This window comes from Magnolia sinica, chromosome 13 (genome assembly GCF_029962835.1).
Source record: "Magnolia sinica isolate HGM2019 chromosome 13, MsV1, whole genome shotgun sequence".
Classification (NCBI taxonomy): Eukaryota; Viridiplantae; Streptophyta; class Magnoliopsida; order Magnoliales; family Magnoliaceae; genus Magnolia; species Magnolia sinica.
This window is the reverse complement of record NC_080585.1, coordinates 63,363,892-63,379,438: the sequence shown is the minus strand read 5'-3', so window position 1 is coordinate 63,379,438 and position 15,547 is coordinate 63,363,892. Positions and strand designations below refer to the sequence as shown.

General features: G+C 42.4%; 1 non-coding gene across 1 annotated transcript; it reads left to right on the top strand.

Annotated features, from left to right (window-relative positions):
• The first annotated feature begins 896 nt into the window (after positions 1-896).
• On the top strand, positions 897-1,003 carry LOC131224448 (small nucleolar RNA R71). Its single transcript, XR_009160932.1, has one exon. It is a non-coding gene; the product is annotated as a small nucleolar RNA R71 (small nucleolar RNA).
• Positions 1,004-15,547: the final 14,544 nt, after the last annotated feature.

The following is a 15,547-nucleotide window of genomic DNA, read 5'->3' as shown; positions in this document are numbered from 1 at the left end:
ATGGAGCAACTGGCTTTTCTAGAAGTTTCGGTTCTAATTTTTGTGGGGCCTTACTAGATCCATTATTGTTGTCCTCTTCTAGTTCTTGAGGCTTTTCGGGCCTAACCGGAAGGGTTTTATCAATGATCTTTCTACTCCTAAGAGTGGTGATGGATTTAGCGTGCCCTATTTGATTTGAAGAGCTGGGATCACTTATCTCGTATTGCGGTTTAGGATTGGGGAGCGATTGTGCAGGAAGCATCCCCTTTTCTATAACCGTCATATGTGAATCTATCTTTTGCATAAAGTCTCGCATTGCATGGGTTAGCTCTTGCATGGAATTTTGAATCGATTCTTCTTGAGGTTTCCCCTGATTTGAATTTTGATTGAAGAAACTTTGAGGGGTAGCAGTTTGTCCATTTCTCCAACTAAGGTTTGGATGATTTTTTCAACCAGGATTATACGTATTAGAGGTTGGTTCATTGAAAGGTCTTTAATAATTATTTACGGTATTGGATTGTTCATTCAACACTTCTCAAAAGGCAGGTATTATAGGGCAATTTTCAGTTGTATGAATGTTGCAATCACAGATGCCGCAAACACTTTCATTAACCTTATCCTTCTTTCCTTTCATGGCCTCAACTTTCCTTATGAGCGTAGTCACTTTACACTTGAGATCATCCTCTTTTTTCAAGAGATACAATCCACCTTTCTCCTTTAATTGAGTCGGCCTAGACATGGTGTTCGACTTTAGGTAATAGTCCCATGATTGTGTTTTTTCAGCAAGACTACCGAGGTAATCCCATACCTCATCAACATTTTTATCAATGAATTCTCCATTACACATTGTCTCGACCATTTGGCGCATGGAAGATGTCAGTCCATCATAGAAAAAATTTGTAATGCACCACGTTTCAAAGCCGTGTTGTGGGCATGAACTGACCAAATCCTTGAACCTTTCCCAACATTGGTAAAACGTTTCATCCTCCTTTTGGGTGAAGTTCATGATTGCTTTTCTAAGGGTAATCGTTTTATGATGTGGAAAGAATTTCTTTATAAATTCCCTTTGCATATCATTCCATGTGCCAATGGATCTAGGACGCAGTGAATGTAACCCCATCTTAGCCTTCTCTTTTAAGGAAAAAGGAAAGAGTCTCAGCCTGACTGTGTCCTCAGACACATTTTGAAAATATAAAGTGGCTCTGATCTCATCAAACTCTTTTAAATGTAGATATGGTTCTTCAGATTCAAGCCCATGGAACTTAGGAAGGAGTTGGATAACCCCTGGCTTGATGTCCATATGTCCTGTATTTTCAGGAAAAATCATGCATGAGGGCGTACTCACTCCCGCTGGTTGTAAATAATCTCGTAAAGTACGTAGCGGGGGTGCTTGATACACCTCATTCTCATCCTGAGTGTCCTCCACCCTAGGTTGGGGTAGAAGAGGTTGGTTTTCAGTAATCACTTCAATTAACTCAGGGGATTTCGAGTAGTGTCTAGTCCTGCGATGGATAGTCAACCCCTCAACCAATCCTACTTCAGTCAAGAGACGTCGAGTGTTGTCACGAGCCCACTTGGGCATGAAACACTCGCAGCCCTTAATCAAATTCGAAACCTAATCCTAAGAAAGGAAAAGAAAATCTACAAAGAAAGAGAGAGTTGGAAAGAAATTACCAAATTAAAGTCCCTAAGTTAAAGACCTGCAAAAGAAAACAAACAAGTCAGTTTCTAAAGAGAAGGTGTAGAATTAGAAAATCCTTAAAAAGAAAGATAAAAGTAAACTAGTTTCTAAAAGAAGAAAGTCCTAAATTAGAAAGTAAATTACTAAAAGAGAACTGAAAAATAAAAAGTAGAGAAAGAACTTACTAAATTAGAAATTTCTATCTTAAAGGCCTTCAAATTAGGAAAGTTAGTTTTTTAAAAAAATCTACAAGTAGAAAATTTCTAAAACTAAATTAGGAAACAAAGTTAAATTCTAAAAGAGTTAAAATTAGAAAGTTACTAAAAAAATAGAAAGTTAGTTTCTAAAAAGGGAAATAACTAACCTAGTTTCTAAAAACAAAAGAGGAAAGTTTCTAAAAATAAACTATTTTCTACAAATAGGAAAATACTAGAATTAGAAAATTTCTAAAATTCAAACCCTAATTTTAAAAGTAGAAAAAGTAGAGAAATTATGAAGGAATTACCAATTTAGAAACTTATGTCAGGATCCTAAAAAACAGGAAAACAAGTTAGTTCTAGAAATCAAATAAAAGTCTAAAACTAAAGTTAGTCAAATTCTAATCTTAAACTAATTCTAAACCTAATTAATTTCAGAGAATCGCAACCGTCAGTCCCCAGCAACGGTGCCGAAAACTTGTTCACTCCCCAAGTATAGGGTTGTGATGTAGTAATAAACTCGGTAAGACCGAGCTCGAATCCCAAGGGACTGATACTTGTACGTAATCTGAAACTAAATAGAACTAGAACTAGACTAAGATGCAATCTAAATCGAATGAATTTGAGGAATAATGGTAAAATAGTAAACTAAAATATGTAGAATTCAGAGGTAGGGAACTAGGGATTTAGAGGATCCACTTGTAGAGATCAGGGAGATCTTATGCCTCCATCAAGAATTATGGAAATTAAATTGAACTTGATCTAGTTTTCACGAGATGAAAGGTATATGAATTAGAATGGATTCCATTACCAAACCATGCCCAGGAGACAAAGCACACAACAGAATTAAACTAATTACCAACCAATCAATAATGCAAAAGGTTAGGAAAGGTACCGTCATCCGACCATGCCCATGAGACGATGGTGAACAACAGGGCTTCCTGATGTCATAAACATCAAAAGGAGGAAGAAATACTCAAAGCCATCACAGATCTATTGTAATTTCAGTCACAACAAACTATTTAAAAAACTGAAAGTATTCCTTTTAATTGAACTAAAATCAACATCGGTCAGTCTAAAAAAAAGGCATAAGCAAAATCTCTCCCATCAGACTACGAGCTTCACCTCTTAGCCCTAGCTAAAAGGTTTAGCCACACATAAACATGATTAGGCTAAATCTCAAAAAGAAAAGAAAAGAAGAAGAAGAAAACAAACAAAGAATAGGAAAAACAACAAACTCTCTTTCTTGTGCTTCACGTCCTAGTTGTTCCCCCCGAAACTCCCTTTCTCCAGCTCTCCTAGGACGTTATTATAGCTACTAGGGGCAGTGGAGAAGCCGTCGCAGCAGCTACACACGCGCAACGAAAGCTTTTTCGCAGCAAACTTCGGAGCCTTCAAACTTGCCACTTTCCTCACTCAATTTTCAAAGAAACACCGTCCCTTAGGACATTTTTTAGTGCTCTACATGATGGACGGTTCAGATTTATCATATGATGAAAGATGGTGGGCCACAACCGCTTGGAAATCCATATTTTTATGGATGTGCGAAAGCTTCCGCACCTCTTCACTGTCATGATCGGTGGGCCCCACAGAGGTATTTTCAAGGAAATCCAACCCGTCCATTGGATTCAAGATGAAATTTCAGTCAAGAATGGGTGGTTTTGAACATCCATTGATGAGGCCCAGAGAAGAAATCACGCCAAAAATCATTTTGAACGTCGCAGGACTGCCTATTTGTAGCCTCTGTATCACGCACATGTGCACGCATGGGTGTAAAATTTTAACAAGGTTTTGTAGTATTTGAGGCTCTCTACACAATAAACAAATCAGATTGGTCGGACAGGCCATGGGTAGGGCCCACAAACTTTCACAAAATGGACTCTCGCCGGTTGCGAAATAGGGACGCGGAAGCTTCCGCTGTGACGTTGGTGGGGCCCATTTTAGTGTTATTTTGACAAATCCAAGCCGCTCATTGAACTCCCCTCGAAAAACCAGTCAGAAAAGAGTATTTTTGGCTATACTTTGATGCAGCCCACATAATCTATAAAGCCACCGTCCATTTTGTGTTTGAATGGTTATAATCCCATCCTCTTTGTTTCATCAAATATTGTTACCTAGGCCTTGGTAACATGGGGCTTGGAAATATAATGGATGGTTTGGATTATCCATTGGGACAATGTGTGGGGCCCACTAGCGTCCGTAAATTGGATTCCGTCCGCAGCACCAAAATGGCAACTGCCATTTTGAGAAGAAGGTCGGGTCAGCGCCTGCTGACCCGTCTCTTGATTCTGGTGCGGCGCGGACGTGTGCACGCTCCATGCACACGCTGCATGTACATGATCCGCTGTAATGTTCTTGCCAAATCCAATCCATCCATTCAATTAGTATCTCTATTTAAGGCATTGAGACCAGATTTGAGGCAGTTCCAGATATCAGGTAGGCCAGGAATCAACGGTTTATAGGCTAATCTGTCAGTTGGGGCACTTCCATAGTGATCTGAGGGTTGAAATTTGATATGTACAGTTAATTTATGGTCCTCAGGCCATGTATAAAGTTTCAAACCGAACGGATGGTGGGAACCCCGTGATCTTGCATTCTGAATGATTTTCGGGCCACTTGAGCTTCAGTTTCTCGATTTTCTTGGATCTCTGGTGTGTAATTCCATCGATCTTGGTCCCTTGGAGTCCGTCCCTTGCCATGGGTGTCATCAGAGCGTTAACTCCATGGTTTAAGCTCCCTTTTCAATCCATGCTCGTAAATACACTGCATCACAAACATGATTAAAGCAGGCTATTAAACGGTATCATGTTAATAAATCTAAGCAATAACTGGGGTCTAATATGCAATATTTGACCCTTAACAGTCGGTTGAAAAGGGGTGTGGCCTTACTCGCCCGAGAGTAGGAGGCAATACTAGGCTGAGTTTGACCAGCTCATGAATGGGTCCGCTATCGACGTGCCGGATAGGTATTGGTAGACTATTGGTCAGGCGGATAGTGTGGTTTCTTATGCTCACTTGGACTATGCGGCTAGGAGAGCGGCAGTGCCATTTGGAGTGTACTGAACCCCGGTGATTATCCAGAATGAGAACTGCACTGATATTTGATGAGTTATATGTGGATTTGGATGAGGATTGACATGCTTGAGTTGCATCTCGCATTACATGGTCCTGTTATGGCTGATAACATTCATATCATACACTGCATAGCGTTAGTACGACTGATTTGTAATCATGTACGCATCAACATGATTCCGCATTACTCTGACCTTGCATTCTAAGCACGCTTATATTGCGCACGCACTTACACCACCCTCTAAGCTTTCTATAAGCTTATGCACGATTGATGCATGCAGGTGACACCAGGACGCAGCCATAGTCTCACCGCAGTTGGAGTGTGCAGCCAAGCTTTTAGAGTTTCTGTATCATTATCTTGTATTTCCCTTCATACGCTCTGTATTCAAAGTTTTTTTTATCATAGTGGATTTTGTGATGGTGTTCTTGTGGTTATTGTTCGTGGGTTATGCTTATGGTTGTGCTTATACTGAATCAAAATCATGCTTGAAATCCTCCTTGTAGGATCCTAAGATCGGAACCTGGTGTATAGATGCCAGAAGCCGAGAATGGGGTACTACGGAGGCTGTCGGCGCCGGATTCGGCAATTGAAAATTTTGTGAGCCCAGTTTCCGAGTTCGGGGTGTGACAGTAGTACTCGGGTCTTTGTACAAATTTTTCTTAGGTGTTACAATCTACCCCCTTAAAGTAAAATTTCATCCCCGAAATTAGTACCTTTTTATACTCCTTGAGGATTTGAGGGTAGTTCTTATGGACTTCGGCTTCAATTTCCCAAGTAGCCTCTTTCTCAGTTTGATGAGTCCACAAGACCTTCACGAGCGGGATCACTTTGCTGCGTTGCACTTGTTCCTTCCTATTAAGAACACGTGTTGGTCACAGTACATAGGTAGCATCTTCACTTAACTGTACTTACTCCCATTTGATAATATGGGTAAGGTCAAGAACATATTTCTTCAACATCGATACGTGAAATACGTTGTGCACGCCTGTAAGTGGTGTGCGTAAAGCATGGCGGTCCGATACCATACCCACTCAGTCTAGTATCTAGAATAGACCAATAAATCGCGTCGTAAGTTTCCCTTTCTTGCCAAAACAAAGGACTCCCTTCATTGGAGAAACCTTAAGGAATATATGGTCCCTAACTTCAAATTTTAATTGTCGCCATCTTGTATCGACGTAACTCTTCTGTCTACTCTAGGCGGCAAGGAGTCGACGCCTAATAGTATTGATCTTCTCTGAGGTCGCCTGTACCAAATTTGGGCTAACCAAACTCTTCTCGCCAACTTCTGCCCAACAATATGGTACTCGACATGGGCGCCCATACAAGCTTCATAAGGATCCCTGACAATGCTTGCTTGGAAGCTATTATTATAAGTAAACTCGGCATAGGGGAGACAGTCATCCCAACTATCCTTGAAATCAAGCACGCACGCTCGTAACATGTCTTTAAGTATCTGATTTACCCGTTCCGTCTACCCATCGGTCTGTGGGTGAAATGTGGTACTGAACTTCAGTTTCACTCCCATTGCTTCTTGGATTCGAGTCAGAAAATAGACGCAAATCGTGTCTCGGTCTGACATAATTTCTATAGAAATTCCATGTAATCGTACTATCTCTTTAATGTACAACTTTGCCAGATCATCTGTCGAATTATAAATTTTAATCGGGAGGAAATGGGCTGGTTTCGTCAATCGGTCTACAATCACCCAGATGGAGTCATGCCCCTTTCTCGTCTCAGGTAACCCAGAAATGAAATCCATGGATATGAAATCTCATTTCCATTCATCTATGGGCATGGGCTAAAGTAAACCAAGGGGTCAGCGATGTTCGGCCTTAACTTGCAAGTAGGTGAGGCAACGGGATACATAATCTGCTATCTGGGCCTTCATGTTATCCCACCAGTATGAACGCTTCATGCCTTGATACATCTTTGTGCTGCCCAGATGTATCGTTATCTTGGAATTGTGAGCGGCTCCTAGGACTTCCTTTCTCAAGTCATGGAGATTCAGAACGCATAGGCGGCCATGATATCGTAAACCTCCGTTTGAGCCAACTCTCCATTCGGATTCTTCACTATCACTTGCTCGCTCTCTCATTTTCACCAACAGTTCATCTTCTTTTTATGCCATAATGATTCAGTCATCAATAAGTGGTTGTACGTGGATGTGTGTGACGCTCTCGAACGGCTCCTCTACGGTAAGCTTCTATTCGAAGTCTCGCACGAATTCCACCATATTCCACTCTTCTATCATCAACAGAGTTGTAAATTCTATTATTTTCTTGTGGCTTAACGCATCGGCCACAAGGTTGGCCTTGCCAGGATGGTAGGAGACCTCAAACTTGAAGTCTTTTAAGGTCTCCATCCAACGTCGTTGCCTCATATTCAGGTCTCTTTGTGTAAAATGTATTTAAGGCTCTTATGGTCGCAAAAGAGCTTGAACTCCTCCCTGTAGAGGTAATGTCTCTAGAGCTTTAATGCGAAGATGACTGCCACCAATTCCAGGTCATGTGTGTATCAAATTTTAAGTAGATTTAGCAGGTCAATCTGCCTTTCATTGGTCATAGTGGTAGGCCGAACATATTAGTTGAGTAGGAGCATTTGGGTGAGCTCTCGAGCTCTTCCTTTTATTAAGAAATATTTACTTTTGCAGAACAGATGTTTTAGCTGTAATGACCCCTTCGTGAAGGGCCGAACAGTTTACTTAGGAGGATTGTTTTCCCTTGTGCTAAGAGATCCTCATTATAGATCTCGTAATCCAAGTAGTGTAACTAATTAATGGTTCAACCTCTTCTCTATGGGTTGGAGGACTGGTTGGGACTGTTTTTCCCTTGCACTAAGGGAAGTCTTCGGTAAGCCATGTAGTAGAATCGATTAATGGTCCGACCTCTTCTCTAAGGGTCGGATGATTGGTGAGAGGGTTGTTTTTCCCTTGCACTAAGGGAGGTTCTCAGTAGACTATGTAAACTGAGCATTGTAGACAATGAATAGAATTTGAAATTTCCTAGCTTTGGGATTTTTATTGTAGATTTTAAACAAGACATGCAGATTCTGACCTAGTAGATCAATTATTATAGATTTTGAACAAGAGACATGTAGATTTCAACCCGAAGTCAGGTCGATCTTCACGGATAGTAGATCTTCAGATGTTCGGCATTCCATGGATGCTACAGAGGTCGTCCCTCCATGTCTTCAAGTCGATTGGTTCCAATTTTAGTAGTGCCTGTTATTTTGTAGGGTACTTCCCAATTTAGCCTCAAAGTCCCCAAACCAGGCTCCTTGGTGTTTTGGAAGGTTCTGCAGAGGACCAAATATCTAACTCAGAATCTTCTTACCCTTACTCGAGAATTGTAGAATCAAGTGACCTGTTGTTGCTGGGTCACGACCTTAAGTTGAGTTTGCTCCCTTCTCTCTTTGAACAGATCAAGGTCCAGAGCCATCTGCTCGATATTTTGATTTTCGTCGTAGGACCAAATCTGTGGGGTAGGGAGCCTTATCTCAACTTGGACAATGGCCTCTGCTCCGAAGGCTAGGGAGAAAGGAGTTTCTCTTGTGTCCATCTGGGCAGTGGTCTGATATGCCTAGAGGACATAGGGGAGTTCTTCGCCTTAGGTGCCCTTTGCTTTTTCGAGCTTGGTTCGGAGGTGGTTTTTTATGATCCTATTAATTGCTTCCACTTGGCCATTAACTTGAGGGTTCCGAGGTGATGAATAAACGTTTCAAATTATGAGGTTCCCGCACATGCGTCAGAACCGATCATTGTCGAATTACTTCCTGCTGTCCGACATATGATTTTTTTCTAGACGAAGTCGGCAATTTTCTGTTTAGTGATCTTGGCCAGTGGCTCGGCCTCAACCCGTTTGATGAAGTAGTTGACCACGATGACTGCCAACTTAGTCTGACCTTTGCCGATCGGCAAGGGGCTGATGATGTATATCTAGAGCTGGACATCAAGTCTAGTCGGACCGAGATGGGCTAACTCGACTTGATCCGGTTTTAAAATAGGCCTGACTCAAACTCGATCTGACTCGATGCCAAGTCTAGCATGCCTGAATCGATCCGACTCTGGTATGGCCTGGACTGATCTGGACTGAGTCCGATCTAGTCAGAAGTACCGAGTTGGGTCGAATTAGCACCAAGTCTGATTAAGAGATGAGGGAGGGAGAGACCAAGAGAGTGGAGAGGAGAGAGAGAGGAGGAGGAGGGTGGTGGTGGTGGGTGATTGTCGGGATTGCAAGATGAGGGACGAAGAGACAGAGGTCGGGCTTGGAAGATGAGGAGGATGAGGGATGGAGAGAGATTTTGGGATTGGGTCAGGGTAGGGTACAACAAGTAGGGTTAGAGAGTCGGGTCTAACCGGATCAAGTTTCGGGTCGAGTCAAGTTACTAGGTAACTCGAACTCAACTCAATTTGAGTTTGGATTGGGTAAAGCCTACTCAGTTCGAACTAACTCACCCATTCGGTTCAGGTCGAGTCGGATCTGAACGAGTCGGACAAGTCAAGTTAGCCAGATAGATTCGTCCCGTGCCCACTTCTATGTATATCCCATATTAGGAAAATGGCCATGGCCTAATCATGGGGGTTGCTTCTCAGGTGGCTGATGAGGTATTGGCATAAAATCTCTGACATTTATCACATCTTTAGATGTATTGCTAGGCATCTTTCCGGATGGTTGGCCAATAGTATCCTTGTCGGATGACTTTATGGCCCAGGGCACGATGCCAGAGTGGTTGCCATAAATTCCTTAATATATTTCTCTCAGAACATACTAGGCCTCTTCAGGTCGGAGACACTTAAGATTAGGTAGAGAGAATCCCTTTTTGTACAAGGTGTCCCCGACCAAAGTGTACCGAGCTAACCTAAATTGGAGTCTGCATGCCTCGTGTTGGTCTTCAGGTAGCTTACCTTTTTGAAGATATTCAACTATCAGGTCCATCTAGGTCGGGGCTGAATTTACTAGAAGGACTGTATCTAGATCAGACTTGTTGATACTCGAATCGGCTAGAAACTCGATCGCGATTGATCTTGGAATTTCATCTTCGGCCATTGTGGCCAACTTTACAAGTGCATCTACTTTGGAGTTTTTCAACCTAAGGATTAGTTTGATGTTGCACTTGAGGAATTTGCTCATAAGTTCCCGGGCCTTTTGTAAGTAGGTGATCATTCTCTCTTCCTTAGCCTGGTACTCGCGGCGAACTGCTTAATGATGAGTTGTGAATCACTATAGACTTTTAGGTTCTGAGCTCCCAATGGTACTGCCAACCTAAGTGCAACGAGCAATGCTTCGTACTCTACAGTGTTATTTGACATTTGGAATCCAAATCTTAAGGAATATTACGTGCAGGTCTGGTCGGGCTCGACCACTTGATCATCTTCGGCCAATTGGTCAGTTTTGATGCTCGGAGTGGCTTCCGGGTTCTGTCTGCAAGCGACCTCAACAATGAAGTCGGCCACTGATTGGCCTTTAATGGCGGCTCAGGGTTTATATTTGATGTCAAATTCGCTAAGCTCGGTTGCCCATTTTGTGAGTCTCCCGGACACCTCATGCTTCTGGAGCACTTGAGGGAGAGGTTGGTTGGTCGGGACTATAATTGTATGGGCCTGGAAGTAAAGTCGGAGGCAACGAGATGAGACGCCAAAGCAAGGGTGAGTTTCTCAATGTATAGATACATGTTTCGACCAGGACCAAGTCTTTCCTGACGTAATACATTGGGAGTTATTTCCCTCCTTGTTCTCATATAAGGGTCGAGCTGACCGTTGCAGCTAAGACTACCAGGTATAGTAGTAGTGGTTCTCCTTGCTCGGGCTTGTAGAGTAATGGAGGTGATTCTAGGTACTGTTTGAGCTATTGAAAGGCCAGGTCACAATCCTTGGTCCATTCTACCTTTTTTTTCCTTTCAATTATTTGAAGAAAGGGAGACACTTGTCGGTGGCTCAAAAGACAGTGATTAAGGGCATCAACTCTTCCAGTGAGGCACTGAATTCTTTCGTCGTTCTGGGCAAGCTCATTTCTAGTATAGCTCGAATCTGGTCGAGATTTGCTTCAATTCCTTTTTGACTGACTAGAAAGCCATGGAATTTTTTAGAACTAATGCCGAATGCATAATTGCTTGGGTTTAACTTCATTCGATATTTTTGTAGAATAGAAAACATCTCCTCAAGGTCTACAGTATGAACTGTCGCTTTGACGCTCTTGACGAGCATGTCATTGACATAAACCTCCACGGATTGTCTAAATTGCTGAGTGAACATCTAATCGATGAGCTGCTGGTACATGGCCCCAGCTTTCTTCAGACTGAAGGGCATGACTTTCTAGCAGTAGTCCCTTGTCAGTGACAAAGGTTATCTTCTGCTTGTCATGTGGATGCATGCAGATCTGGTTATAGCCCGAATAAGCTTCCATGAAGCTCAGGAGCTTGTGTACGAGCATGCATCGATTTGGAAGGGGAAAACTATCCTTGGGGCAGGCTTTTGTTCAGGTCAGTGTAATTAATATAGGCCCACCACTTCCCATTGGACTTTTTCACCAAGACAACATTGGCGATCCAGTCAGGATAATAGATTTCTTTGATAAAATCAACTTCGAGGAGCTTATCGACCTCTTAGTCGATGATGGCATATCATTTTGGTTTGAATTCTCGTTGCTTCTATCTTACTAGTCGGTGGTCAGGGTCAACGTTCAACTTATAGACCATCACTTCCGGGCAGGACCATCACTTCCGGGCAGATGTCGGGAATGTCTTAATAGGACCAAGCCAATATGTCGGCATTACGTCGGAGGAGGTCCATAAATTTGTCCCACAGGTCTGGAGTTAATGATGAACCGACTTGTACAATACGAGTTCGGTCAGATTCACTAAGGGGGATGGTTATGAGGTCTTTCATTAGAGACCCTCTCTTGATTGACTGTTCCTGAGGATCAAGGGAAGTAATGGCCATTATGTTGTGCTTAGTCCTTAATGCCATGGAGTAGCACTTGCGATTTTTCTATTGATCTCCTCTGACCTGTCCGACATCGTGCTTGGTCGGGAACTTCATTGTGAGGTGGTAAGTTGATACCACCGCTTGCAGGGCATTAAGGAACGGTCGTCCAAGGATGACATTTTAGATGGAAGCAGTATAAATCCCTCAGAGGTGATGTTCACAACCCCAAGTTTAGGGTCACGATGTAGTAATAATCTCGGTGAGACCGAGGTCGAATTCACAGGGACTGAACTTGTGTGTCTTCTGAGTTTAACTAGAACTAGAACTAGATGAAGAACTAAAACTAAATCTGAATAATTGAAAGAGTAATTGTGATTAAAGGGTTTCTAAGGATCCATTTGTAGAGATTAGGGAGCCCTCTTACTTGATTCAAGTCACACGATTGGAATTGGAGTCCTATCCTATCCAATTGGAAGATATACAATTAAGATCAATCTAAACTTTCCTTGACCTAATTCTCAATGGAGGAGAATTGTGATAATTGGAAGAGATTCCATCACTAAACCATGCCCATGGGACAATGGCTAACAACAGGATTTACCAATCCCATAATCTCAAAATCAGGAAAAGAAGATACTCAAAGCTATTGCAGATTTACTATAATTTGAGTCATAATAAAGCATTAAGAACTGAAAGCATTCCTTTAAAATCAAAATAGAATCAAAGAAGGTTCAACATAAACATGAATTGAAGTAAAAGAAACATCCTATCATGCTATAAGCTTCACCTCTTACCCCTAGCTAAGAGGATTAGCCAACCATAGACATGATTGAACTAAAGTCTCTTAAGAAAAGCATAAAAACAAGCCAAAGAAGAAGAAGAAGAACTCCAGGACGGTGGCTCCACCCTTTTGCTCCACTCCTCAAACCCTAGATGATGCCTAGGAACATCCTAAGAACTCCTATTTATAGTTGTGCATCGCCTCCTTGTGAACCGACTTGGAAAAATCTGGAAACTGCCTCAAATTTATGCAGTCCACGTAAAATCTGCGTAACCCTTGATTGGTCGAGGGTTACCTTCGACTAGTTGAGAACCACCTTTGACTAGTCAAGGATTACCTTCGACTAGTCAAAGATCGTGCGAATTTAAAATCTAATGTTGTTGGAATTCAAATCGAAGTTTTCTCCACTAGTCGAGCAGGAGCTTAGACAAGTCGAAGTAGAGCTTGGACTAGTCAAAGATCATGCAAATTCACTTCAAATCTTCAATTCTCTTCATTCCTCACTTGGTTTCCTTAGATCTTTGGCATGTGAATTCTTCATTCTTGGTCTTTTAAGATCCAATCTTTGGCTTGGTGATTCTTGAGCATTAAATCCATGCTTTTAACATTCTTTTCAATCTAAGCTCTTAGATTAACCTTACAATACAAACATATATAACATATAACATTAAGTAGTATCATGTTCATAAAACCAAGATATAAATAAGGGATGATATAAAATATTTAACCCTCAATAGGTGACTTTGTTCCCTACAAATCTAAGCATAGGAGTTTTGACAGGTTGGAGTTGGGACCTTCCGACTCCCGTTTTATCAAAGGCATCGGTGAAGAGGATGTCGGTCGAGCTACTGGAGTGCACCAGAATTCGAAAGACTTTGCAGTTGGCTTTGGTCATTGTCACCACTAATGCATCATCGTGGGGGTGGTGGACACCTCCTCATACATGGTCAGTTCCCTGGAGACCATCTTTTGCTCTTTCAGTGGTCGGGACATGAGGTAGACCTAATTTTTCAAGCTACTATTTCCGATGCTCCGAGCATGAGCTTTACATGCTCGGTTCGAATCTCCTCCTCTCGCGGACCCATCAAAGATGGTGCAGATCTCTCCTATAGGCTCGTTGTTGTTGGCGCTGCTATGCTGCTTGTTCTTCCAATCTAACAGTTCTTCCCTTCTCCTGACGTGTTCCCACAAATGTCTATTGTGGATGAGGGCCTCAATCTCTTCTTTAAGGTCGAAGAAGTTGCTGGTGGAATGGTCGTGGTCACGGTGGAAGTGGCAATACTTTCTTTTATCTCACTTTTCAGTGTCTGTTTTCATCTAGTTTGGCCATTTACGGAGTCGTTTATCTCGAACTTCCATGAAAACCTGCTCGGGCGTAGTGTTGAGGGGAGTGTAAGAGCAGAATCTGCTCTCAGGTCATTTGCTCAGACGTTGACCTTTGGTTGGATCATCGTCTCTTCTACGCTTGCTGTTGGGAGCTGATGCTTCTTCCTCCTTAGGCCGTTTATCTCTAATTGAGCTTCCTCTATTCCTGATGTCTTTCTATGAGCTGAAAAGTTCCTCAGCATTGGAGTATTTCTTAGCTCTATTGAGGAGATCGGCCAATGTCATCAGGGGATTCTTGCCAAGCGAGAAGATGAATCTTACCTCCTTCAGGCCAGCCATCATGGCGGCCAGGACTATCTGATATGAATAACCCTCCACTTGCATTGCTTCCAAGTTGAAGCCCTTATTGCAGTCCTTCAACAGTTCGTTCTCCTTTTGAGTGATAGAGAGGAGGTGATTCATTGGCTTGAGCCTTTCTTTTCCTCCGATGAAGTTGGTAATGAAAGCCTTACTGAGCTATGTGAATGAGCTAATGGATTGCAGTTTCAATTGTTGAAACCATTTCCGAGCTAGTCATGACAGAGTTAAGGAGAATGCTTAACACATTACCGTGATCAATGCACTATGAAGCTCCATCGACACCCTGAAATATTCCAGATGCTTGGCTGGGTCGGTGGCCCAAAATAAGGAGTGATCTGTGGCATCCGGAATCTAGGTGGGAGCTGAGTGTGCATGATACTGTCAATGAACAGTGGATCAGTTTCCTTTAGCATGGCTTCTATCAAGGTCGGAGTGTGTGCGTTATAAGCTTGTCGTATATCGCTAATCTAACCTCGTAGTTCATTAAGTTCGGCCTCCTAAGGATCCTCGTTCTCAGCCACTGTCTCAAGAACGGCTGTTGTTTAAGGAGCCTTACCATGCCTCTTCTTCTCCAACTCATGACATAGGTCGAAGGCAACAAGCATAACAGTGCTTGAAGCATGAGAGGGTACATGTCTTAGTGCTTCGCAGGCCTGTTTGCTCCTCCGGGAGTCGGCAGGTGCTTGACATGGTGCTGAAGTTTCAGTGATTACCCGAGCGACAACCTCCTTAGCCCCTTAGTCGAGAGGAGGGTTTTGTAATTCTAGCATTTGCCTTATCTAATTGATGTTGCTGGTAAGGGCTTCAACTTAGTGCTCCAGAGAGACAAGCTAACTGTAACACCCCGTGTTTCTAGAACACAAGTACGAGACTTGTTCTGGAAACCCGAGAGTTAACAAATCAGAGATCTAGCGGATGATTAAAATCAGAGTATGATAGCGTAAGCAAGCATGGATTAATATCATATAAGCTCAATTATTTAGCCCACTCAACTAGGGGGCTTATTACACTTTTTTTTAAACAAAAATTATCAATGTATCAAATTAAACATAAGAGCACTACTGCTATCAATTTAAATCGAAACAACCGGCCGCTTCTTGTTGCGGCTCGTCTTCGTAATATCCGTTTTCAGGCTCCACCATCGTACCATCAGGGTCAGCACTATCGTTTTCTCCACCTATACCTGCATACTCTGTATGGTTGGATATTCGATGAATGAGTGGCCAGC